This window comes from Bos grunniens, chromosome 16 (genome assembly GCF_055505025.1).
Source record: "Bos grunniens cultivar Pamir isolate PY7600 chromosome 16, Bosgru_T2T1.0, whole genome shotgun sequence".
NCBI classification, from domain to species: domain Eukaryota; kingdom Metazoa; phylum Chordata; class Mammalia; order Artiodactyla; family Bovidae; genus Bos; species Bos grunniens.
This window is the reverse complement of record NC_141180.1, coordinates 15654351-15678378: the sequence shown is the minus strand read 5'-3', so window position 1 is coordinate 15678378 and position 24028 is coordinate 15654351. Positions and strand designations below refer to the sequence as shown.

Below are 24028 nucleotides of genomic sequence, written 5' to 3'. Positions count from 1 at the left end.
CCTTTTTTCATTTGCTTTCCTGGCCAGAAGAGTCAATAGGTCTAAGACCACTTTAATGGAATATTACCCAGGTATTAAAAAGAATGCATTTGAATCAGTCCTAATGAGGTGGATGCAACTGGAACCAATTATACAGAGTGAAGTAAGTCAGAAAGAAAACACCAATACAGTATACTAACGCATATATATGGAATTTAGAAAGATGGTAACAATGACCCTATATGCAAGACAGCAAAAGAGACACAGATGTAAAGAACAGACTTTTGGACTCTGTGGGAGAATGCAAAGGTGGAATGATTTGAGAGAATAGCATTGAAACATGTATATTACCATATGTGAAATAGATCGCCAGTCCAGGTTCAATGCATGAGACAGGGTGCTCAGGGTTGGTGCACCAGGATGACCCTGAGGGATGGGATGGGGAGGGAGGTGGGAGGGGAGTTCAAGATGGGGAACACATGTACACCCATGGCTGATTCATGTAAATGTATGGCTAAAACCACTACAATATTGTAAAGTAATTAGCCTCCAATTAAAATAAATTAATTAATTTAAAAAAAAAAGTGTTGAGCAAAGGAAACACAATATAGTTCTTCTACAAATCTCCAAAAGGGCTTCCAGCATCCCGAATCATCTAGTTCTTTGCCATAACTCAGGAGTCTTAGGGAACCCTGATTCTCCTTTCATGGTGCCCTTGTGAATACTGGTCTTATTGATTTAAAAATGATGGCACTGGAATTCCTAGAGTGGTGCTCTGGGGATTTTCCTGGTGGTCTGGTGGTTGACTCCAGACTTCCAATGTAGGGAATACAAGTTCCATCCTTGGTCAGGGAACTAAGATCTTGCCTGCCAAGTAGCACAGCACCCCCAAAAAGAGACTTTTTTTTTTTTTAAAGAAAGCAGTGCTCTAAATAGAGAAACTGACATTTTTTGAAGCTGCACAAATGTACAGTAGATACATGTTTTTCCTTTTACCAAACTAAACTTAGCTTAGACAACTAAGCTTGGGAGGTTTAGAAATTCTCCAGATCACTTTCCCACTTTCTACTTGACAAGGCCCTTTCTGACTGCTTCTCCATATGAGACTTTCGTTTACAATGGTTACCCTGGTGTGACAGGCTGAATAATAGCCTTCTAAAAACATCCACATCCCAACCCCCAGAACCTGTGAACACCTTAATTTACATGCCAAAAGGGTTTTGCAGCTGGGATTAAGTTTAGCATTTGGGGATGGGGAAATGATCTTGGATGACCCACGTGAGCCCAATGTAATCACAGCGTCCTTGTAAGAGAGAAGCAGGAGGATCAGTCAGAGGAAGGAGATGTAAAAATGGAGAGGGTCAGAGAGGAGGGGAAATGCTACCCTGCTAGCTTTGAATACAGAGAAGAGTCTAGGAATGCTGACAATCTCTAGAAGCTGAAGGAGAGAAAGAAGTAAAGACAAGAAAGCAGATTCTCCCCAGAGCCTCCAGAATGGAATGTAGCCTTATCAACATCCTGACTTTAGCAAGGTAGGACCCATTCTGTACTCTGACCTCCAGAGAACAATTTTCTGTTGGGTGAAGCCTTTAAGTTTGTAGTAGTTTGTTACAGCAGCAAGGAAATGAATATACCTGGTAAGGCTCTAACAATCCCCAAACTTTTCTCTAATCCTTGTGTCTATTATTAACGATATCACCTGTGGTTTTATTTTAATACTGTTGATCTATCACAGTGCTACCTATACATTGTTTTTAGTTCTACTGAGAACTCCGTAAACTTTTAGTTTCCTCAAAAGACAAATGGACAAGTGTGGATGAGAATGTGGAGATATTGGAACATTTGCACACTGTTGGTGGAAATATAAAATGGTGTAACCACTGTGGAAAACAGTTTGGTGGGTTTGCATTGTTAAAAATGGAATTGCCCATGACTCAGGAATTGTACTCCTGGGTACACGCCCCAAACAACTGAAAACAGGTAGTCAACAAAAACTTCACACAGATGTTTATAGCAGGGCTATTCACAACAGCTAAAAGGTAGAAACAAGTCAAATGTTCATCAACTGATGAGTGGAAAAACAAAATGTGGTCTATTCACCAATGGAATATTATTCAGTCACAGGAAGAAGTGAAGTACCAGGACTTGCCACAGGGTGGGTGGACTTTAAAAATATGCTAAATGAAAGAAGACACTTTCTAAAGGCCATATATTATTCAATTCCATTTATAGGAAATATCCAGAATCAACAAATTCCTGAAGACAGAAAGCAGATCGATGGTTGCCAGGCAATGGAAGGAGAGGAGATGGGGTGACTTTTTAATAGACAGAAGATTTCCTTTGGATCAAAGAAAATATTCAGAGACTGAAATAGTGGTGAGGGTTACACAACCTTGTGAACAAACTGAATGTCTTTAATGGTAAGTTTTATCCTACATATATTTTACTACAATATTTTTTTTCAAGAAAGACAAAGGGAACTAAATTAACATTTAAATCAAAGTGGAATAAGTTTCCAGATCCACGCCCCACTGATTTCTAACTTCTAGTTCTTCAGTCCAGAGCCTTCCAGTTAAAACTATTTGGTTTGGGGGTAACTAATTATTTGGATATTTGCTACACATTTCCAAATAACATGCTTATTGTGCACTGCACCTATTGATCTATACATTTTGATATTATCTATTGACTTCCAACTATAGTGGATGAGTATTTAGCTCTGTTTTCAGTAATTGTATATTTAATATCCAAGAGCTCTTTATTATTCTCTGATTTTGTGTTTTTACAGTACAGTGTTCTTCCTAATCAATGCAGTATCTTTCTTCTCTGAGAATGTACACTATAACTATTTTACATTCTGTTCTGCCCCTGCTTTGCCATTTTCATTCAAGTTTTTTTTTTTTCCTTCCTATTTATTTGATTTCTTCTCTGTCCTTTATATTGAAGACTTTCTTCAAATGTCTGTGATCCTGAACTGACTCATCACGTTCAGGAGTGAGGCACTAAAAAGTTGGCTGGCAGTTGATATCATGGCAGAGTAGAAGGCCAGGTGAAACTTTTATTAGGGAAGCTCATCTGTTTAAGTCTTTTCTCTAGGAGCACTTGGTTTCTGCTGGGGAAAATTCTTTCAGTTCCAACCTGGTTTCTGTCCCTGTATGTGGAAGGAGTGGGGTAATGTATCTACTTGCTAAACCTGCAGAATTCCACATGAATTATTTCCTTTGCCCTCCACTGTGCACCTTTTTTGGTTCAGTTTCTCCAAATAATGAACTGCTGGCCTCCTGTAGCCATCTGGCTGCTCCCAGGCGAGAGCAGGGCCAGGAGTTTAACAGGCTTTCCCCCAGTCCCTAATTCCAGCCTAGGGCTCTGTCCCCACCTTCCCCAGCCCCTGGTGCCTCTCAGCCTTCCCCTTCCTGGAGGTCTGCCAGGCAACGGAGTGTATTTCTCAGTGACATTCCCTCTGCTAGAACTTAGTCATCACTTCACTGTTTCCTTTAACCTCTACTACCAGCAATTTGCTGGCTTTTTTTTTTTTTTTTGCTCACATTTTTATTCTTTTACTTTAGTGGAGTTTCTCTAGCGAGGTTAGATAACTTTATACATTTAATTCACCATTTTAGCTGGAAATCAGGTGTGTTTCTTCAGGTGGGATATATAGCTCTTTTACTTACCTGTCTTATGCATTCCTCACAAAAATTCTGTAAAGGTGGGTCATGGGATTGTCAGTAATTCTGTAGCTAAGCAAATGGAAATTCAAAAAGGAAATTAACTTGCCCAATACCACATGGCTGTGACGAACCAGGATTTGAACGCAAGCCTTTTAACTCTGCAAGTCTTTAACTCTTTAACTCAAGTCTTAGTAATAATAATACAAAGAAAGGCTAATTTTCTATGTGTGGTAGGCAGACTAACAGCCTTCAAAGATGCTCGTGTCTTAATCCCTGGAAGGTGTGAATATGTTATGATACATGGAGAAGAATTAAGATTGCAGATGGAATTAAGCTTGATAATCATATAATCATCTAGGAAGATTATTTCTGGTTATTTGGGTGGGCCCAATGTAATCACAGGATTCCTTAAAAGTGGAAGAGGAGGATACAAAAGAGGAGAGTGTCAAAGAGAGACCTGACAGCAAAAGAAAGTCACAGAGAGATCATTGTTTTGGCTTTGAAGGCAGAGGAAGGGGACCCACAAGCCAGGAAATGTGAATGTCCTTTAAAAGCTAGAAAAATACCCTCTACCCAGAGTCTCCAGAAAAGAACACAGCCTCAACAGCAATTTAGTTTTAACCCAGTGAGACCTGTGTCAAATATTTGTCCTACAGAACTGTAAGATAATAAATTTTATGGTTTATATGTTTAAGTTTCTGGTAATTTGTTATAGTTACAGTAATAAATTAATATACTACATTCCAGGATTTGTTTAGCTGCTTTTACATATATTAGTTTATTTAATCCTCATAAAGATGCCATGTAGTATGTATAATTATCCCATTTTCTTTTTTTTCAATTATTTTTCTGATGAGCAGACTGAAGCATGTAAAGAATTAAAAAACATGTCCCCAAAACTTGAATAGACTCTTTACAAAAGATTAAAGTGTTAGTGGCATATAAAAAGCTCCTCAGCATCACTGCTCATAGGGAAATGCACATTAAAATAATAATGCGGTACCCACATACGTATGCATTTGGATGGTTAAAGACAATATTAAGTGTTGATAAGGTTATTGAGAAACTGCTACTCTCATATTGGTATGGGGTGCAGTATGATAAAAATCACTATGAAAACATCTTCACAATTTAAGGTAAGCCTATATTTAGTGACACCCAGCATTCCCACTCACAGGAATTTGCTGAAGAGAAGTAAAAACATATGTCTACACAAATACTTATACACAAAAGTTCCTAGCAGTTTTTTTCACAATAGCCTAAATTGGAAATAACTCATAAGTGCGTCAATAGATGAATGAACAAATTCTGGTATATCTATGTAAAGGAATACATCTGGAAAATGAAAAGGAATAGCAAAATGTGCGGAAAAAAAAATGCATGACTCTCAAAACCATGCCAAGTGAAAGAAGTTAGATACAAGAGTACATACTATATGATTCCATTTACATAAATCTCTAGAAGAGACAAATCTAATCTATAGTGATAGAAAGTAGGTCAGGGATTGCTTGGATTAGAGGTTTCAGGTTAGCTGAAAAGTAGTACAAGGAAGCATTTTAGGGTGATGGAAATGCTCTTTATCTTGATAGTATTGGTAGTTTATACAGGTATATAAATTTGACAAAATTTATAGAAATTCACACTTAAAGTGAATACATGTCACTGCATATGAATTATATCTCAATAAATCTGATTTTTTTAAACTTATAAAGTCACATAGCTGAAATCGTAAGGCTTGGATTTGAACCCAGGCAGTTCAACTGTAGAGTCTATGTTCTCACCAATAGAAAGCACTGCCCATCAGTGCTATTTGGGTACTGTAACAGCACAAATAATTGTCCCCTATTGTGTGGGTTAAAATTCCTTGACACTCCTCCCGCTAGGAGGTGGAGTCTAATTCCCTTTCCACCTGTGGTTTTGGGCTGGCCTGTGAGCACCTTGACCAATATAGTAAAGCAGAAATGGCATTACTCCAGTTCTGGGATATTCTTTGAGAGGCTGGCAACTTCTCCATTGGTCTCTTGGAGTCCTGGGATGCCTTACAAGAGGCTTAAGTACACTGCTTGAGAGACCACAGGAAGAAGCCCTGAGACTTCAGAGAGGGGAAGAGGAATCCAACAGAGCCCAGCTTCCTGCCATTTTCCAGAAGACACCAAGATGAGAGTGAAAATGCCTTAGACCCTCCAGGCCAGACGACCCCTGCTCGAGTACTATTGAATGACCCCACATGACACCATATGGTGTAGTAGAATTGCCGAGCTGAGCTCTCCCTGCATTCCTGACTCACAAAATCATGAGATTTAATGTAGAAGCTCAAAGTTAAACACTTAGTTTTGGGTTAGTTTGTGGTGCAGCAGTTAAGTGGAAAACTGATCAAAGGGATTATTCCCATTTCTGTTGCTGCAGAGGTTTTTCTGTGCTTCATGCAAACTTCTCTCTCCAGGATTCCAGATGTGATTCTATAATTGTCCCACTCAGGGGCTTAAAATGAACATTTGGCTGAAAGAATTATGGAGGCCCATCATCACTTGTTACAGCAAGTTTATAATTAAAGAGAAATGTGAAATCAGAACCACCAGGATCCCCTCCTCATCTTTCACAGCTGGGCTGCTGGAGGTTCTTCACTGTATTCACGGTGAGGTATAGGTGATCCATGGGCTTCCCACGTGGTACAGTGGTAAGGAATCTGCCTACCGCTTCAGGAGACACGGGCTCAATCCCTGAGCTGGGAAGATCCCCTGGAGAAGGAAATGGCAACCCATTCCAGTATTCTTGCTTGGAGAATCCCATGGACAGAGGAGCCTGGCAGGGCTGCTGTCTTTGGGGTCATAAGTAGTCGGATACAACTTGGCAATTAAACAACAATAGGCGATCCATAGAACTCCAAACCCCAGAATTAAACACCCTCAAACTTTTGCTCAGTAACTAGATATTTACATAATTCTTCTAAGAAAGGTAGCCTTTTCTGGGACACTGCATCATCTACTAGATACAGAGATGCCATTGAATACAACAGAATGAAGATTATTTTCTGAAATACTAGGCAACATGTGGCTTCAGCATCTGTGTTAATGTAGTCTGATAAATATAAAGCACTGAGGCATCCCTCTATGGGCTTCACTACAAAATGCCAGCTGTCCCTAGGCTCCAATCGCTTACTACTCAAGATAAGTCAATGTACAGAAAAGAACTATGCCCAGACTGGCAGAGAAACCCTTGACAATATTGCAGACTCAAGAATCATCAGGACTATCCTAATGCCATTCAGCTAAAAATGCTTCCACTTCTTTTAATTTCTGAGCACATTCTCATAGAATCAAAGTTTTACATTTGTTTGTTTGGTTTTGTGTGTGTGTGTGTATCTTTACAACATCTCAGACTCTATCTACAGTCTGAAAAAAACAATCTTGAATGCTAATGCTTAAATGATCTGCCAATACTATTAGTAATGCCAGGTCACATCCCTCCCAGAATAAAAGCCCCTAAGAGCCACTAACTGAAAGCTATTCATATTTACCTGAAATAAATATTCATATTTAACTGAAAGCTATTCATATTTAAGCTGGATTTAGAAAAGGCAGAGGAACCAGAGATCAAATTGCCAACATATGTTGGATCATCGAAAAAGCAAGAGAGTTCCAGAAAAACATCTACTTCTGCTTTACTGACTACACCAAAGCCTTTGACTGTGCGGATCACAACAAATTGTGGAAATGCTTAAAGAGACGGGAATGCCAGACCACCTTACCTGCCTCCTAAGAAATCTGTCTAGTCAAGGTTATGGTTTTTCCAGTGGTCATGTATGGATGTGAGAGTTGGACTGTGAAGAAGGCTGAGCGCTGAAGAATTGATGCTTTTGCACTGTGGTGTTGGAGAAGACTCTTGAGAGTCCCTTGGACTGCAAGGAGATCCAACCAGTCCATTCTGAAGGAGATCAGCCCTGGGATTTCTTTGGAAGAAATGATGCTAAAGTTGAAACTCCAGTACTTTGGCCACCTCATGCGAAGAGTTGACTCATTGGAAAAGACTCTGATGCTGGGAGGGATTGGGGGCAGGAGGAGAAGGGGATGACAGAGGATGAGATGGCTGGATGGCATCACTGACTTGATGGACATGAGTCTGAGTGAACTCCGGGTGTTGGCCATGGACAGGGAAGCCTGGTGTGCTGCGATTCATGGGGTTTCAAAGAGTCGAACACAACTGAGTGACTGAACTGAACTGAAGAAATCTGTATGCAGGTCAAGAAGCAACAGTTAGAAATGGACATGGAACAACAGACTGGTTCCAAATCGGGAAAGGAGTACGTCAAAGCTGCATATTGTCACCCTGCTTATTTGACTTACATGCAGAGTACATCATGAGAAATGTTGGACTAGATGAAGTACAAGCTGGAATCAAGATTGTCGGGAGAAATATCAATAACCTCAGATATGCAGATGACCCTTATGGCAGAAAGATAAGAAAAACTAAAGAGCCTCTTAATGAAAGTGAAAGAGGGCAGTGAAAAAGTTGGCCTAAAACTCAACATTCAGAAAACTAAGATCAAGGCATCTTGTCCCATCACTTCACAGCAAATAGATGGGGAAACAGTGATAGACTTTATTTTGTTGGGCTCCAAAACTACTGCAGATGGTGACTGCAGCCATGAAATTAAAAGACACTTACTCCTTGGAAGAAAAAGTTATGACCAACCTAGACAACATATTAAAAAGCAGAGACATTACTTTGCAACAAAGATCCGTCTAGTCAAAGCTATGGTTTTTCCAGTGGTCATGTATGGATGTGAGAGTTGGACTGTGAAGAAAGCTGAGTACCAAAGAATTGATGCTTTTGAACTGTGGTATTGGAGAAGATGCTTGAGAGTCCCTTGGACTTCAAGGAGATCCAACCAATCCATCCTAAAGGAAATCAGTCCTGAATATTCATTGGAAGGACTGATGCTAAAGCTGAAACTCCAATACTTTGGCCACCTGATGCAAAGAGCTGACTCACTGGAAAAGACCCTGATGCTGGGAAAGATTGAAGGCAGGAGGAGAAGGGGACGACAGAGGATGAGATGGTTGGATGGCATCATTGACTCAATGGACATGAGTTTGAGTAAACTCTGGGAACTGGTGATGAACAGGGAGGCCTGGCGTGCTGCAGTTCATGAGGTCACAAAGAGTAGGACTCGACTGAGCGACTAAACTGATTGATTCCTACTTAGCACAGCTGAAAAATTCTGACATGGACTTCAGTGCCAACCTCCTTCACCTGCTGTTGTCTTTCCCTTCACTGTTTTCCAGTCACAGCGTCCTGCTGATACAGGCACATCCTGCTTTCTGAATTTCCTCACTCAAATGGTAGAAAGTTAATGATAGCTAATGACTTTGAGCATCTTTTATTTGTCGGAGCACTTAAGGTCTCCCCTTCTGGAAATTACCTGTTCATGGCATTTGCCTATTTTTTCCACGATGATTATTCCACTTGCTGATTTTTGCAAAAGCTCCCTTCTAGTACTCGATATAGTTGCTTGACTCATGTTAGACAATGAAAATATTTTCTCCCAAATTATCATCTGTCTGTTAACTTTATCAATGTTGTAGCTTGTTGAACAGCAATTTTTACCTTGACAAAATTGAATTCAGTTTTTTTTTTTTATGATTTATGCTTCTGATTTTTTTTTAGGAAGTCATTTATCACTACCAATGGGCAGGTAATAGGACTTTTTGTTTTTTCCTTCCTATACTTACAGCTCTTTTTCCCCATCTCTTATTGCTTGAAAAAGACTTCCAATTTATGTTACATAGTAGAAATGATAGTATTTTTTTCTTGTTCCCAATTAGAAAGGAACTGCATCTTCAGTTTTTCCATAAGTATAGTTTCTGTTGTGAGTTTTCAGTTAAAGTGAGTCCCTGCCGTTCCTTGTTTCCTGATAGACTTATAAATAGATATTGACTTATTTATGTTTTATCATATAATGTTTCTACATCAATTGAGATTAATAATATTTTAATAAATATAAATGTTTTATGTTAGTCTACTCATTGGTGAATTATGTTGATAAACTTTTCTCCTGTTAAATCATCCCTTCATTCCAGGGTTAAAAGGGATAATTAATTTTTACATAGTTTGGTGTTTATGATCATAAGTGAAATAGACTTATCATTTTCTATTGTGTATTTTTTTGTGTTATTCCTATCTCCTTCTGAAGACATTACACTGGCCTCACAGAATAACCTGGGCAACTCATTTTCTATGTTCTATAAGTACTTTTATAAAACAGAAATTGATCCTTCCTTGAAATGTTAGTAACACCAATGTAAACAACCATCTGTACTTGAGATCTGAGGGGATGATTTGCATTTTAGACACCCTTTCAGCTAGCAATAACATATATTTAAGTACTCTTGGTATTTAACTGATGTATCTAAGCTATCTATATTGCTTTGTGTCAGTTTTGACATCTTATAATTTATTGGTGTTTCTCTGTTATATATAGATTTTCAAATGCTATAATATTCTTTTATTATTTTTTAAAATCTTTCTTGAGACTGACCTTATTTCTTTTTAATTTTGATTCTTATTTGTATTCTCTTTTATCTTTTATTAAGTAAATATGTTACTGAACTGTAACATACATACAAAGAATTAGAACTCATAGATGTGTATAGCTCTATGAATCTTTGTGAAGTATATATCTAGGAACAAAAATTATGGATCAAACAAAAGTACACAAAAATATATGTACAAAAAATGTTATAGTAATATAATTTGTAATTCCCAAAAGTGAAAATAACTTAAATGTTCATCAGTGATAAGCTAGATAAAGAAACATTGGTATGTTTATAGCATGGAATACTATGCAGCAATAAAAATATAATCTACTACCACACACAAGAACATGGACAAAATGCACAAACATAACTTTGGCAAAAGAAATGACACACCAAGTGGGGGTATACCGTATGACATTGGGCTTCTCGGGTGGCGCTGTTGGTAAAGAAGCCACCTGCCAGTGCAGGAGACATAAGAGACACAGGTTCAATTCCTGGGTCGGGAGGATCCCTTGGAAAAGGGAATGGCAACCCACTTCAGGTAATTCTTGCCTGGGGAATCCCATGGACAAAGGAGCCTGGAGGGCTACAGTCCGCAGGGTCGCAAAGAATCAGATGTGACTGAAGCAACTTAGCACACACGCACACACTGTATAACATCTTTTATATAAAATTCAAAATAGGCAAAACTAAATTATGTTCATGGGGGTCATAACAGTGATTAAGTTTGGGGGGTCAGGGACTGGGAGCAGCTTCTGGGAGGGTTCTGAGGGGCTGATATTGTTCTGTATCTTGATCTGGGTAGTAGTCACAGACATGTTCACTTGGTAAAAATTCTGTGAACTATATGCAGTTATGATTTATGCACTTTTCTATGTGTATAACATACTTAAAATTACACTCCATAAAAAGAGTGCTTGCTAGAATTTAATGTGAGTATATAAGTAAAAAATTTGTCATGGTGGTCAACCCTAAACATAACTTTATCTAGAAGAAAGCAAAAGTTTTATAATTAAGCTAACTTTTATTTTTAATTAACCACCCTTAACTGAATAATTAGATAAGAAATTAGTTAATGGAAAAATAGAAAGTTCTTGTCTTTGCTTTTTAAGAAAATGGTATATTTTAAAGTACTCTATTTATCGGAGTGTAATTGCAATGTTGTGTTAGTCTCTGCTGTACAGCAGGGTGAACCAGCTATATATATGCATTGTCCCCTCCCTCTAATCCTTCCCACCCCTAATCCTTTCCACCCGTTTGGTCATCACAGGGGCTTCCTAGGTGGCTCAGAGGTAAAGAATTCACCTGCAATGCAGGAGATGCAGGAGGGGCAGGTTCAATCCCTGGGTCAGGAAGATCCCCTGGAGGAGGAAATGGCAAACCACTCCAGTAACCTTGCCTGGAAAATCATATGGACAGAGGAGCCTGACGAGCTACAGTCCATAAGGCTACAAAGAGCTGGACGCAACTGAGCACACAGGTCATCCCAGGGCACCAGGCTGGGCTCCCTGTGCTACACAGCAGGTTCCCATTAGCCATGTTATGCATGATAGTATGCGTTATGTCAATCCTATCTCCCGATTACTCCCACCTTTCTCTCTTCCCCACCAGGGTCCTTGGGTCGATTTTCCACATCTGCATTTTTATTCTTGACCTGCAAATAGATGTACCATTTTTCTAGAGATTTCACAGAAAACAAGTAGTTTTAATCTCTATTTATTGAGCCTTTTAGGGCAAATTTAAAATATGTTATTAGAATGAATCTTAGGTCTTTCAAGGAGGTTCCCTAGTGGCTGAGTTGGTAAAGAATCCATCCGCAATGCAGGAGACCTGGGTTCCATCCCTAGGTTGGGAAGATGCCCTGGAGAAGGGAATGGCTACCCACTTGGAGAGCTCAACAAAGAAGGCTGAATAACTGTAAACTTGGTGAAATCTAATTGTATTTCTGTTTTGCTAAATAAACTATTTGCTCCCCCCTAAAAAAATAAAGACATTGATGGTTACAAAACTAATACATGCAAACAAACAAAAGGAGTGGTAATATTAAAATTAGGCAAAGAGGAAAGTAAGGTTAAAAGTACTGATAAATCTAACACAATGATACAGGTACAGATGAACATAATGTGATTATTAAAAAGCACAGTATTTATGAAGTTATAATCGCTACATGCTTTCTTCACCTAATAAAATAAGAGCTTAATACACAGAGCAAACCTCCTAGAATGTACTTAAAACGCAATCAGAGAGGGAGAAGTCAGGTCACTTCAGAATCGGAGAATCTGATACTTAAACATAAAGAAAAGGAGAGATTGAGTAGTATATCAACAAATTCAATTTAATAAATCTTTAGAATAGTTTTGGAAACCTCTAGTGGAAAATATGCAGTCTTCACATACCATCAGATATTTATAGAAACCATTAATATACATGTCCAAAAAGAAAACAGTACAAATAAAGATTATTAATAACCTAATAAAAGTAAGAATAAATAATAAAATGTTGACCCAAAGTAGAAAATATTAACTACTTGGAAAGTAAAAATACATACTTCTAAATAGCCATTAGATCAAGGAGATCTCAAAACTAACATGATAAACTCTATAAAAAGCAATGGAAAAGGAAAACACTTCATACATAAACTTACAGTACACAAAGATGTCCTTGGAGTTAAAAAATAATAATATATGGTCATAATGCCTTTATTATTTTAATTAAGAAAGATAAAAAAGAAGAAATTTGTTGCCTATGCCTGTATAGGAAATTTTAAAATATTAGGAAACTTTTTTTTTTTGCAATTTAAGAAAAGAGAATTTATAGAGATAAAAACTGAATCTAACAAAATGAGAAAAGTTAGTAGAATGCTTAATGAATCCAACTGCTGGTATTTCAAAAGAACCAATAAAATACATAACCTACTACAAACTTGATTAAGAAAATAAGAGAAAGCAAAAATATAAAAAACTGGGGATGAAAAGACATAAATTACAATGTAAAAGAGTGTTTTAAAATGTATAAGACAATTACATGAAACTCAATGGCAACAAATTTGCAAATCTAGAGGACATGGATAATTTCTCAGATAAATATAAATGGCCAAAATTAACTCAAGAAGAAGACATGAAAATTTTTGAATAGACCCATTACCAGAGAAGACAATGGAAAGGTCAAAAAGATTTTCCGCTGAAAATGTTACCTACTGGTTTCATAGCTGAAATCTATCTAACCTTTAAAGAACAGCTGGTTCCTACGAAATTTAAATGATTCTAAGCCATAGAAAAAGATACAGAAGTTCCTGATTCATTTTACAAAGCCTGAACAACTTTTATACCAAAACTCTGTGAATAAGAAATAAATGACTGTAATCTCACTTATGTGTACAATTGCAAAAAAAAAAAAAAAAACTTTTTAAAAAGCAAATAGAATCTAGCTGGATAACTAAAGATAAACCAACATGAATAGGATTTATTCAAGGAATGCACATAGGAAGTCTATCAGAATAATTTGTTGGAGCAAAAAGGGAAAATTTTGATCATATCAAAGATGCTAAAAAGGCATTTAATAAATTCAATAATCATTCCTATAGCACTCCAGGGGTGGGGGGAGGGAGGTGTGGAATTTTCAGAAGGCCTGAATGAGGAGCTCAGAAGACATGCCCTCTGAAGCAATGATAAAACTTAAAGTTGTCAAGAACAGTCATTTGAAACTCGAGAATTAACCAAAGCACAAAACACGTTTAAAACTATGATTAACTGCTAGTTACATCCCTTGTGAAATCTCTCTTGTCTGATGTTAATATAATCACTCTGCTGCTGCTGCTGCTGCCAAGTCGCTTCAGTCGTGTCCGACTCTGTGCAACCCCGTAGACGGCAGCCCGCCAGGCTCCCCCGTCCCTGGGATTCTCCAGGCAAGAACACTGGAGTGGGTTGCCATTTCCTTCTCCAATGCATGAAAGTGAAAAGTGAAAGTGAAGTCACTCAGTAGTGTCCAACCCTTACTCTGCTGCTGCTGCTGCTGCTAAGTTGCTTCAGTCGTATCCGACTCTGTGCGACCCCATAGATGGCAGCCCACCAGGCTCCCCCATCCCTGGGATTCTCCAGGCAAGAACACTGGAGTGGGTTGCCATTGCCTTCTCCAATGCATGAAAGTGAAAAGTGAAAGTGAAGTCGCTCAGTAGTATCCGACTCCTAGCGACCCCATGGACTGCAGCCTACCAGGCCCCTCCATCCATGGGATTTTCCAGGCAAGACTACTGGAGTGGGTTGCCATTGCCTTCTCCGAATTCTTACTCTAGCATTCTTCAAATCAGTATTTTTAGCTTTCCTATTTTTATCCTATTTCTAACTATATATAATGTGGACTTCTTATAGAAATCTCTATGTCCTTTACATAGACTGCAATTAGTAACATGGCTGGGTTTAAATATATCCTTTTGCTATTTGTTTTCTATCTGTCCCATCTATCCTTTGCTTCTTTTTTCTCCGTTTTCTACTTTTTAAAGTTAAAAAAAAAAATTAGTATTCTATTTTATCAATGAGACTGACTTATTGATATACCTTTTTTTTGTGGCAATTGCCCTACAGTTCATAGCATATACCTTTATCTTATTGTCATCTACCTTCAAATAATTTTCTAACACTTCCTACATATTTTGAGGACCTTACAACAGTGTACTCCTACTTCTTCTCCCCTCAAACACATTATTGTCATATATTTTAGTTCTGCATGTTACAAACCTCTACATACATGCTTATTTTCTTTAAAGAGTCAATTATCTTCTAAAGAGATTTTAAAAGTGAAAAAAAAATGTATCTTTGTTTAACCATATATTTCCCATCTTCAGTGCTCTTTATTCATTTGTGTAGATCCAAATTTCTTCCAGTATCATATTCTTCTATCTGAAGAACTTCTTTCAACATTATTTGTAGCATAAGCCTGCTGGAAATAAACATTCTCAGCTTTTATTCACCTTTTAAAAATCTGTGAAAAAGAATTGTAATCGAAAATAAAAACTGACTTTAACTTTCATATTTGAAAGTTTAAATTTAACTTTCATATTTGAAAGAGATGTTTGTAGTTTATAGAATTCTTGGTTGACACTTCTCTTTGGAAACTTTGAAGATATCACTTTGCTCTGCTCTGGCTCTGATAGAAGTCTGCTGTCTTCCTTATCTTTGCTCTTCTCTCTATATTGTGATCCCCTCTCCACCTAGCCCTTGCCTGCCTTTACAATTAATTTTCTACTTATCACTAATACTTTTCAACAATTTGATTGTGATGTATCCAGGTGTCACTTTCTTTGTATTTCATCTGTGGATCCTTGAGCTTCTTGTATTTTCAAGTTTAGAGTATTTATCAAATTTAGACATTTTCCAGCCATTACGACCTCAAAATTTTTTTTTTTTTTTTTTGGTCTCCTGCCTCATTCTAGGATTCCAACCACATATATTTTAGACTGCTTGGAACTGTCTCATTATAGTGGTGTTTTGCTCAAGTTGTCCTCAGATTTTTTCGCTTTATGCATTTTATCTGAACTTATATCTTTTTCCTGTGATGTCTAAGATACTGATAATTCCATTCAGTGCAAATTTCTGGTATTGCCTGGAGGAAAATAAAGTAGAGAAGGGAGACAGAATCCAGGTGGGTATTTTAAATATGAACATCAGGGAAAATCTTACTGATAAAGTGAAATTTGAGCAAAGTCCTGAAGATAGTGAGTCAGGAGATTCAAGTCTTCATTATCCTCCAAACCTTTTTCTATTATACCTTTTGCACCTTTTCCTATTTAACCTATTCTTTTCAAGGATAGTTTTCCATTATCTTCTGTATGTTCCTTCTTGTCTTAGTCTATTTTTTATTTTTATTTTTTTACATTTGTCTCTCTCCTGTCTTCTTTTCTCTCATTGATTTTGCTGAGTCTCTTGAGGCTTCTGAGGCTATAATGTTTTATTTTACTCTTTCATCTTTCCGAAAGCTTTGACTACTCACTCTTCACCTCCTTTCACCACATATTGGAATACTTTTATCTCCTCTTTAGTTTCTTATTTCTAGGGGCCACATTTTTTAATTAATTGTGATCGGGGGAAACATTCTGCAGTACAAGTCTCTATCTGGTGAATATCATTTACCTGATTTTTGTTTTCCGTGTACTTTTTTTCTATGTGACTGCTTTTTGATTATTACTCAACTTTGAATGAGACCAGTTCCTCGTGGATCAATTATTTACAAAAGGTTGTGCAGGAAGGGTTCATGAACTGAGTAGAGACAGAAGGCAGCTTGGGCTTAGGGCTTTCTCACACACTCCTGCCATGTACATCTACACTGCATGTTCTCAAAGTCTAATGTTCTGGAGCCACTTTCGGGGGAAGTAAAAAGTTCACTCGTCTCTAGTATGCAATGTTTCTTTCTTAAGAAACATGGGGACTTAGTAATTATTGGTGATTAGTAATTAATGGTGATTAGTAAATTTTACCATTAGTAAATTTACTAATGGTGATTAGTAAGTTTTTACTAATGGTAAAAAGTAATGGTGATTTAGTAATTATTATTCCTCATTATTTTCTGATTTAAGTTTTTATTAAAGATATATTTCTACATTGCATTTGGATTTGGACACAATTTATCTTATTATATATTCTATATAGTTTTCAGAGCATGTCACTTAAATGTTTATTAATATATCAACTTAGAAACATAACAAAGCATTCTTCAGAAAACTTGCAATAGACTACATTCATTATTTAAACTACTTCCTTGTCTGGATTTGCTAAAGAGAATACCTACCTGTGAATGTAAAATGTTCCTCATTATCTTCTTTATCAGCAGCAGCAGCTCAACTGATTGTCACAGGTTTGTTCACTTGCCTCCCCCATCAATTTGACAGCCTTTTCTTGTAGAAATGGCAGGTCCATTCAGGTTATCATTCAGCTCCTCATCTCTTTTCTCTCTCTGGTGTTAAACCAGGTTTGGGATACTCCCACAACCGCACCTGTACCCTGCCAAATCTACTGATACAACAAAGTAAAAACTGATTTGGTTCTTAGCATGGCCAGCTACTTTGAGGAAATGCTTTTGCTTCTCAAGTCTGTCAAGGCATGTGCCCATGCTTGGCTGTGTCCTTGTATTTGGTACACAAATTACTATACTTGACAACTATTCATCATAGACTGTTGTTCCCTAGCTTTGCTTCCTCCTTATTTCATATTCTTTTCTGTGGTTGCTATTGTTGTTTTGGTTTTGCTGTTGGCATTGTTGGTTTCACAGAGTAGAGTGAAAGAGAAGCTTTGATTCCAGTCTATAATTGGAAGTCTCAAGAGTTTATTTTAATTCAATTCAACTCAATAAATATTTATTGCATGACACAAGGAACAAAGGGCTGTGTTTAATGCCAGAAAGAGTAAAAATATAGAGGTAGAAAATCATAGCAAGTATCTGAAAAAACACAAGTAATATCATTCTTTGGAACATAAGTATAAAGAGAGGAATCCATATCTATCACTATAGTGGCAATAGGAGTGCTATTTCAACAAAAAAGTCTTTGCAAATTTACCTCAAGTGGAATAGTGCTATTTATGTTCTGGGAACCCTTGGGACTAGCTTAATAATAACAGTCCTTGGCATTATCAATAAATGATGCTGAACCATCACAATAATTATGGTAACTAATATTCAGTATGTTTTTTGGGTGGTATTTTCGGAATCATGTGAGCCACTTAACAAAATAGAATTTTAGGAAAGAAAGATCAAATTTAGGATAAAGAGTTCTCTGAAATGGCTCCTTGCCTAGCTGGAAGTGTGGCTGTGCCCTGCAGACTTAAAGTAATTGTTCTGTGGTAATTAAGCCAAAAAAAACTTTGTGTCGCTTCAGGAGGCCAGGTAAAAAATAAATGGGATCGGGGGCTTTGGGGACCCTGATGATGCTGCAGGCAAGGAAGTGAATTTAAACACAACAAAGCAGGCATGGGAGTTGGTGGCCACTTTTTATTCTCCTTAAATCTGGGGATATTAAAACCAAAAATTAAACTGCAAGATTTCATGAAGTTAAATTTTTTATCCCTTCTTCCCCAAATCATGACAAAAAGCTTTCACCTCAGTGACTCTCAAAGCATTTGCTCATTCCTCTGGCCCCCCTGACCTTCTTGTTCATCCCATTTTCTCTAACTCTTCTGTATTCCTCAACAATCATATTTTTCTCAACATCTGAATTCTGGTAAAGAGTCAAACAAACTCTGATCTGCTGTTTGTAAGCCAGATCTTATGAGATAAACAATGGACTCTTTCTCCTTCTGAATCTTGTAGGATGTCCTACAGATGGACTAGCTCTGGGAGCCCTTGAATTGGAGAGGAATCTGGGATGAAAAAGATTAAGCCCTGCTGGCCTAACATCAGCTCTTGGCTTTCAAAAACATTAGCATATGCCCTTGTCAAATCTGTGAGAGATGGTTTTGGATCGGAAATAACCACACATAAGTAGATTCCTAGAGAATATATTTGGTTATTTTAGCAATAATAACTAGATGGATCTTACTGGGAGAGACTGGGAAAAGAATTGACAATTATGGAGCTAAAACTTCTTCATGGAGCAAGGGTTCTCTGAAATGTGGTCTCCAGACCAGCAGCATCAGCATCACCTGGAAATTTGTTAGAAATGCAAGGTCTCAGGACTCTCTTCAGACTTAATGAATCAGAAATTTTGCAGGTGGACCCGACAGTCTGTTTTAACGAGCCATCCAGAGATTCTGATGTATGTTAAAATCTGAGAACCAATGCACCTGGGGAAGAAACAGAAATCATGGAATAGATCAGTATTTTTCAAAGTTTATCTAGCATCAGAGTCAACTTGAGAGCTTATTAAAACAAGGATCAGTAAACCTTACTGTAAGAGTTTCTGATTAAGTAGTGCTTGATAGAGGGGAAGATGCTTTGCATGCTAACAAGTTCCTAGGTGATATTGATGCCGCCGGTCCAGGGACCACACTTTAAGAACCACTGGTCTACATTAAAAAATTATGAATAAATGCAAGACTTCCTTGGCTCCAGGTTAGAAAAGCACTTTCTGGCCTGAGGAGTTAGGAGCCGGTGGGGGAGGGAAGAAGCGATGACGCATACATGTGTCAGGGATTTATACAGAGAAAGGCTCTGCAAGATTTGGGCTCTGGGGAAGCAGCGGGGCCTAGGAAGTCAGGGATACAGTTTCATTGACCAAGTTTCCTGCTGTCTGAGTATGAGAGAGGTAGGAATGTCATAGAAAGAGCCAGCAGTCCAGAAAGGACCAGGAGTTTTCAAAGTGGCTTTATGAACCAAGGCTCAAGGACCACCCATAGAGGTGACAGGTCAGTAGATACCTACCAGAAGAGAAAAGTTTCTAGCGTGGAACCCCCAACTCAGACCCTGACAACTTAGGACCTCAAGGACCCTCCAGAACTCATTTGTGAACTGAGGAAAAGTGGTGAGATTTCCAAATGGACTTAGATTGTTTTCACCATGTAGGAATAGGGCCACAGCCATCCCTGAGAAGGTGAAGGGTCGAGGGGAGTACAACCAAGACAGTATATTTGAAAGGGTCCATAATATTAGCATCTTTCATAGGCTCTCTGAAATACTTTTAACGATAGAGATTTTGAAATTTCATCCCAATGATACTTAATCAACAGGGGTAAGGTACAGTGTCTCATCATAAAGCCTTCAAACTTGGACCTGAAATGACTGCCTCAGTTCCCCTACTCAAGAGACTGGCCTGGAGGCATAAAATAGAAATTGAGTTCTGAAACATAAAATGACTAATTATGAGGAAACAATTGGTGAAACTCACACTGAGGGACCTTCTACCTAACAGCTGGCTCATACGTTCAAATTATGTACTGCATTTTAGATTATGGAATGGTAGCTACAGTTTCCTAAATTTGAACAAAAATAAACATGTCTTTGTCTGTGGATATGGCAGGTATAAATCTCAATCCACAGACTAGAAGAGTGAATTTCATAATTCATCACAAAGAACTTACACAGCATGAATAGAAATTGTTTGCTTTTTCCGTTTTAAACTATTTTAGAACTTTCAAGAGTCCACGCTAGATATTCTTCTCTGGGTGGTGAGTATGCTGTTCTGAGAGTCTGATGTGCTGGAATAGTCCAGGGCAGGTGTGGAATATCACATAGCGTTGAGTTCGGTCTTTCCAGGGTGGTAAGAGCCAGAGTTTACTGCTGACATCTGAGACAGGAAGAGCGGCTTCTTGCAATCCCTTTCAAAGTTACTACTCTTTGATTTCTCTCCTGTGATCTTTCTTGCTTCTGAATTTCTATAGTGCTTGCAACCTGAACCGAGGACCCTAACACTTGATTTTATCCCCCAGTATTTTCCCCCAGTTGTTTCATGTACCAATCACTCATCTCCCAACCCAGATGTAACCTTGTCAGAGGCAGGAGCTGTATCTTCCGTTACTTTTGCATCCTGAGTAGCATTGCCCTGTACCAGACCCATGTAAGCGCAGAAGGAACACAGAGCAATTTATGCACAGAATGCAGTGAATAAATAAATACATGAGCAGTACTGTCCACTTTTTCCTATTATGCCAATTAAAAAACCAGCTCCTCTCAGAAATACGTCTGTTGGGTTTGAGAGAAGTTGAATAACAAATTATCTACTGGAAATTTAAGAATTCTCCATCCACATATAAGTTTGTGTTTGATCATTAAGGGTTGCCTGTATATTCCTTTTAATTCCTTGTTAGAGAATTATCTCATTCCTCATTATTTACGGCTAATATGATGTGTCTATAAGCTTACTCTTTGTTTATCTCAAGTGAGCTGCTGGACTAAGCCAGGCAAGACTGTGAAATAAGCAAAATCTAGCTCCTCCATCACCCGCTTCTTCTGGCTTCTCATACCCTCCTAGTATCCCACTTATCCCCACTCTCCAGCTTCTTCTTAACTACCAATCAACCAACTAATTCTCTGGTAAAAGCTGAAGTGTTACTCTTCTGTAGCAGCAGTCCCCAGCCTTTTTGGCACCAGAGACCAATTTTTGTGGAAGACAATTTGTCCACAGATCAGAGGTTGGGGGATGGTTTGGGGATGATTCAAGTGCATTACATTTATTGTGTACTTTATAGCTATGATTATTACATCAGCTCTAACTCAAATCATTAGGCATTAGATCCCAGAGGCTGGGGACCCCTGCTGTATAGGACTACTTGTCTTTTAGTTTAGGAGTCAATAACAGCTAGCTTTTAGAATCTAAAGCAATGTATCTCTAATTGCACACTTTCATATATTGAAAAGCCAGTGGGAGAGAGAATTAGGGGCCAGATTCTTTAGATCGATGAAGAATCCCATTTTACCTATTCTTGAACCAAGTGCTAGTCAGATTTATGAAAAGCAGCCCATTTCTACATGAAGCTTAGAACTCAATTTTTTTTCATTTAACATAGGTATGGTCATGCTTTGGGGAATGGATGTGGGCTAATGAAACTTACAAATCACTGATTTATAAATCAGAAAGCCATTTATTATCTTGTTTATGCTTGCTTGTTATCCGAATAGTCATGTATTCTGTTTAAGACATAAATATCAAATACCTGATAGAAGGGCCAACGGTTTCTCCTACCATTGCTCACAGCGGACATTACTAATTAAGCTATTTCCTTTCCCTCTTAACACAGTGCTCCAAGCAACCATTGCCATTGCTGTGAGCTGGCATGCAAGCTAAAATTTTTCTGCCACTGCTTTTCTTCTTAATATCAGGACACATAGGGAGATGTGGAATATAAGACATAAAACAAACTAGTGAATATAACACAAAAGAAACAGACTCACAGATATAGAGAAGAAAATAGTTATTACCAGTGGAAAGAGAGAAAGGAGGAAGGGCAAGATGAGAGGAAACGCCTAAGACCTCAGAACTACTATGCATAAAATGAATACACCACAAGGAAATGTAGCCAATACTTATAATAACCATAAATGGAGTATGGCCTTTAAAAATTGAATCACTATGTTGTACACCTTAAACTCCTATAATATTGTAAACCAACTATACACCAGTAAAAATAAATAAAATCAAGATATATAAAAACCTTTTAAAAATACCTAGGAAGTAATCATTTATCAGAATATTATTTTGTAAGAATGGAATCAGAACGAATGACCTATTACCAAAAGAAATACAAATAGGAAATTAGTGAAAATAAATTAAAACTAAGGAATTATAAAAATAATAGGAAGCCCAGACCAGGAGACGGGCCTGGCTTTCTATAGTTAATGTCATTAGAACTTAATGTAAATTAACTGGATTCAGAAGCTTAAACAAAGAAAAATGAAAGAAGAGAGGAGGGAAAGGAGGAAGGGAGAGAGGAAATTTTTAAGTTTTTGGATGGAATGTCACATGAATGATGAGTGAGTTGTTAGACAATGTCCTTACTTCTGTGACACATGCAGCAAGAAACCTCATAAGGCGATCCCTCAGTAAGCGCCAAGGGCACAGGCCTCAGGCATGATTCAATGAAGGCTGTTTCACAGTGGGTCAAGATAATGTGTTCTAATTTGATACCAAAAAAAGAACCTCGACAACTGAGAAGTGTGGGTGGATAATCCCAAAGGGAATTTGATGGTTTTGCAGAATATTTTCTACATTTGGGAAATTACTGCCAAGCCACTGTATAACACAACTTTGCCAACTCACTACATAGTATCACTTTCTAGTGACCATAATACCAAAATCTAGTATCATCCTTGGGTAAGCCTTAATAAAATATTCTTCTTCTCCTCTCTCTTTTTAAGTAATTTTTTGAGTTTGCCAGAAATTTCAGTCATTGCATTCCCTCATAACGTTGCTATGTTCTATAATAAGGCATTTCTGAATTAGCTATATTTTAGAAGAATTGCATCATGCAAACATATGAAACATATTGAGTTGACAATGCTGTACTACTCCATAGCGTAGCATATATGGGTGTGATGTTTTGTGTGATGTTTTCAGGCACAGCAGTTGTAATTCCAGCCACTTCCCAATCAAGAACAGTTCCTGGTTCATGGAGGTGATGAATAAATTTGCATTGAATAAATAAATATCAAGGGCCCTCTTGTTTTTTTCCATATGTTCTAGGTTTTGAAACAGTTTATCTAGTAAACAATTTGCATTTGAAGGCAATGGCACCCCACTCCAGTACTCTTGCTTGGAAAATCCCATGGACAGAGGAGCCTGTTAGGCTGCAATCCATGGGGTCGCTAAGAGTCGGACACGACTGAGCGACTTCACTTTCACTTTTCACTTTCATGCATGGGAGAAGGAAATGGCAGCCCACTCCAGTGTTCTTGCCTGGAGAATCCCAGGGATGGGGGAGCCTGATAGGCTGCCGTCTATGGGGTCACACAGAGTCGGACACGACTGAAGTGACTTAGCATAGCATAGCATAATGAATTTGCATTTTCAGATAGGTATAACTTTGGCTGTTACATCTGATTTTTTGTGCTGTTTGATTCCTCCTTGCAGGTGGGACCCGACAATCTGAATTTTGCTCACAGAGAGTGAACAACACTTCCCGAGCTTGGAACACTGCCTTCTTTTTGAATCTTCTCTCAATAATATGTGCATGATCCTTACTAGAAACCATAAACTAAACTAAACTAAATTCCAAAGGGATTTAAGAGGTAAATGTAGAAGATGAAAAAAAAAATTTTTTAACTAAGATAAAATTTAGATGAATAGTATTTATCTTGCCCGCATTTAAGAAAGGAATCTAAACATAAAAACATTAAGAAAAGAATATGGATTTTGTTGTGTAGAAGTTATTTTATTGTGTAAAAGTTCTGCACATAAAACAATCTAAACCCAAAAAGCAAGACTATTTT

The 24028-nt window shown here is 37.8% G+C and overlaps 1 long non-coding RNA gene across 4 annotated transcripts; it reads left to right on the top strand.

Annotated features, from left to right (window-relative positions):
- The first annotated feature begins 1249 nt into the window (after positions 1 to 1249).
- Positions 1250 to 24015, top strand: LOC147356219 (uncharacterized). 4 transcript variants are annotated; one of them, XR_015143148.1, is made up of 3 exons: positions 1250 to 1511; positions 2212 to 2399; positions 7210 to 8408. It is a non-coding gene; the product is annotated as an uncharacterized LOC147356219 (long non-coding RNA). The 4 variants fall into 4 exon arrangements; XR_015143149.1 differs by lacking the exon at positions 7210 to 8408 and adding an exon at positions 6091 to 7179; XR_015143147.1 differs by lacking the exon at positions 7210 to 8408 and adding an exon at positions 4050 to 4647.
- The last annotated feature ends 13 nt before the right edge of the window (positions 24016 to 24028 follow it).